The sequence below is a fragment of the Carlito syrichta genome, unplaced genomic scaffold (assembly GCF_000164805.1).
Source record: "Carlito syrichta isolate Samal-C Ts95f unplaced genomic scaffold, Tarsius_syrichta-2.0.1 Scaffold309486, whole genome shotgun sequence".
NCBI classification, from domain to species: domain Eukaryota; kingdom Metazoa; phylum Chordata; class Mammalia; order Primates; family Tarsiidae; genus Carlito; species Carlito syrichta.
The window spans coordinates 157,955-162,058 of NW_007253582.1; positions in this window are offsets into that span (position 1 = coordinate 157,955).

Below are 4,104 nucleotides of genomic sequence, written 5' to 3' on the forward strand. Positions count from 1 at the left end.
ACACTAATATACAGAAAATACAGTTATTGCATATTATTGCAAATTATGCATATTATATATTATTGCATATACAATTATTGCATATTGACCATTTATACTGAAACTTTACTAAATCATCTCTTTTTTTTTTTTTTTTGAGTTGGAGTCTCACTCTTGTCACTCAGGCTAGAGTGCAGTGGCACTCTCACGGTCACCGCAGCCTCCACCTGCTGGACTTAGGCAATCCTTTCGTCTTAGCCTTCCACGTAGATGGAACTACAGATGCACGCCACTACGTCCGGCTACTTTTTGTGATTTATTGTAGAGAAGTTGCCAGGTTGCCCAGGCTGGTCTCGAACCCGCGGACTCTAGCAATCCTCTCGCCTCAGGCTCCCAAAGTGCTGGGATTATAGGCAAGCCACCACACCCGGCCCTAAATCATCTCTTAATTGCTGTAGTTGCTTTGTACATTCCTTAGATATTCTTCATAGATTCTCATGTCCGCAAAGAAAGTTTTACTTTCTTTTCAATTTTTATGTCTTGTATTTCTTTTTTTCTTTTTTCTTTTTTCTTTTGCTTTGTTGCACTGGCAAAATAGTGAATGAAATGGTAAGGATGGATTTTCTTGTTACAATCTTCAGGAGAAATTTTTTATAAACATCCTTTATCAAATTAAAAAGTATGTTTATATTGTTTGCTGAGGATTTTTTTTTAAAGTCGTGAATGGTTATTAAATTTTATCAAATGGGTTTTTTTTTTTGCATCAATTGACATCTCAATTTTTGTTAATATGGTCAGTTACATTAAATGACTTTTGAATGTTAAAACAACAACATATATCTGGGATAAGTCATGCTTAGTCAATGAATATTATCTGAAGAAAAAAAATTTTGTTGGATTTAATTTGCTAATAATTTATTAAGGATTTTGTATCTATGCCATAAGGGATATTGTTTTCCTAATATCTTTGTTATGCTTTAGTATTAGGACTTTCTGGCTTGATGAAAGTGTTAGTGTAATATTGGTATTGCTTTTCCCTGTAATGTTTAACTACATTTACTAGTGAAACTACTTGGGTCTGAAGTTTTCCTTGTAGGAAATATTTTTTAAATAATAAATTCAATGTGTTATTTAATTCTATTTCAGCAGAATTCTTAATTTTATCCTGTGTCAGTTTTGATTAGCTATTTTTTTAAGGAATTCATCTAAATTGTTGAATTTATTGGTATAAAGTTGGTTAATGTACTTTTTACTTTATTGTATTGCATATATTACAGGATTGCTGCAAAGGAATGAAAGAAAGAGTATAATGTTTAAAAAGAACAAGACACAGCCGGGCTCGGTGGCTCAGCCTGTAATCCTGCGCCTTTGGGAGGCTGAGGTGAGTGAATTGCCTGAGCCCGCGGGTTCGAGACCCCGCCTGGGCAGCGAGACCTCATCTCTACAATAAATCAAAAAATCAGCCGGGCGTGGTAGTGCATGCCTGTAATTCTGGTTACTTGGAAGGCTGAGGCGGAAGGATCACTGGAGCCCAGCAGGTCGAGGCTGCGGTGGCTGGGAGCGGCCACTGCACTCCAGTCTGGGCTACAGAGTGAGACTCCGACTCAAAAAAAAAAAAAAAAAAAGAAAGAAAATACCACAGACTGGGTAATTTGTAAATAACAGAAATTTATTTCACACAGTTCCGGAGGCTAGAAACTCCAAGATCTAGGTACTGGAAGTTTTGTTGTCTGGTGAGGGCTCCTCTCTGCTTCCAAGATGGCATCCTGCTATCACATCCTCCACACAGGTCAGTGCTGTGTCCTCACATGGTGGAAGGGAGGGAAGGGGCCAAAGGTTTTCCTGGAGTGCTTTTTAAAAGCACTAGTCCAGTTATGAGAGCAGAGCCCTCATGGTCTAGTCACCTCCTAAAGGACCCACTTCTCAATAGGTTGAATTGGGGATTCAGTTTCCATATGAATTTTGGAGGAGGCACCAACTTTCAAGCCAGCATATTGGTTTATTTAACCAAGGTAAGCCAACCAAAGCAAACAATTCAAGCCAAAAATTCTGTTAGGAGGAATGCATGGATTTCTACAGAAAAAAAACAGCACTGAGGAGAAGTTCTATAGTCACGCACCATGTTTCAGTCAATGACAGACCACATATACAACCGTGGTCCCATAAGATTATAATATCATATTTTTACTGTACCCTTTCCATGTTTAACTACACAAGTACTTAGCCATTGTGTTACAATTTCCTACAGTATTCATTTCAGTAATGTGCTTTACAGTTTTGTAGCCTTGGAGCAAAAGGCTGTACCATACACCATAGATGTGTAGTAGGCAAAACCATGTAGGTTTGCATAAGATCACTATGAAGATCGCAGGAGGATGAAATTGCCTAAGGATGTATTTCTCAGAACTGCATTTCATGAGCACTGTAATCACTATCATTGTAAAAAAAAAAAACTTAAGAGAAAATTCTCATTTTAAAATCTGATATAATTGATCACTTATTACTTCACACTCCACAGTTTTGCCTGTTTTTCTTTGGTTGTGGTTACTTGCATACAACAGTAAAGTTTCAGAGAAAATGAAGTTACAAAAGGACAATTATTCAATGTAGTAAAGATAAACTATTGCATTAGGGGATTTGACGAACTTTTTTTTTTTTTTGAGTTGGAGTCTCGCTCCTGTCACCCAGGCTGGAGTGCAGTGGCATGTTCACTGCTGCCCGCAGCCTCAATCTGCTGGGCTTAGGTGATCCTTCCACCTCAGCCTTCAAAGTAGCCGGAACCACAGATGCACACCACACCTGGCTAATTGTGTGTGTGTGTGTGTGTGTGTGTGTGTGTGTGTGTATATATGATTTATTGTAGAGATGATGTGTCACCAAATTGCCCAGGCTGGTCTTGACTCCCAGGCTCAGGCAATCTTCTCCCCTCAGCCTCCCGAAGTGCTGGGATTGCAGGCTGAGACACCATGCCGGCCAGAAGACATTTTAAAAAGTTCCCATAGCATCCATTTAATTATGTGCTTCTATGTAGTGAGTAATGTCTTACATTCTTGGGCACTGTAAAGGGAGGTTGTTTAAAATATGTCAGCTAAACCACTTTTGATGTATCACTGCTAATGTCTTTCACACGTTGTACAATATACAACTCCACATTTAATTCTGCCAAAAAATTTAGGTCATTGCAAAATGCTATACTGAAGCTGCAAATTCGAAGATAGGGATTTGAATAAAGCAAAGGATGTCACTCACTCCGTTTTTTGTTTGTTTGTTTGTTTTTTGGAGAAAAAAAAGAGGATGGATGTAGGACAAAATAGGGTAGGAAGGCTGAGCCCTGTGTAACGGATACTTTGGGGGGAGGTGTTAATTGCAGTTTAATAAAAATGATGAATTCATTTAAAATTGGGCTGACTGGTTGCTCTGGACGGCATCTGGGTAGCTCCGGTGCTTAAATTAACCTAATTGTTTTCTAACTTGCATGCACAAAGTGCCCATGATTACTTCCGTTTGCCTTTTTCTTTTTCCAGATAGTCTTTTTCCAGTTATGAAAAGGGGATGCTTTGCGCAATAATGACTTATTTTTCAGTGATTGCTGCTGTTATTATTATTATGTTGTATGGCTTTGTTGAAAGTCCCCCACCTACACCCGCAAGTCTGTCTCGGTGGCACACGCCCCAATTCTCTACGCCCGGGCGTGGCCCGTGGCTGGAGCACTTTATGTCACTGCACTGGCTGGGATCCGAGAGAGGTCGGTCCCCGCTCCTGCCGGACCCCAGCGTCGGGCCGGGGGAAAAAGGAGGGCGGGACAGTCACCGAACCCCTCCCCCCATCCACCCTCCAGGCCCGAGGAAAAGCGCCGGGAGTAACCCAGCTATGACTTTAGGGGGAAACTTCCCCTACCTCCAGTCTCCTGGGTTTGGGATTGGTCCCCACATGGCGAACTTCTCCCTCTTAGGGGTGCACTCTGCAAACACACCCACGGTCGCCCTAGCAGCTCCTAGAAGCCGCCTCGGCACACAGCGCACCCCAGCGGCCGCGCGGCCTCCTTCTAGCCGCGGCCACCGGGCTTCCGGAGAGCTCGCCGGTCGCCGCCGCCACCGCCTCGCAACCTGGGGCCCGGAGAGCTCG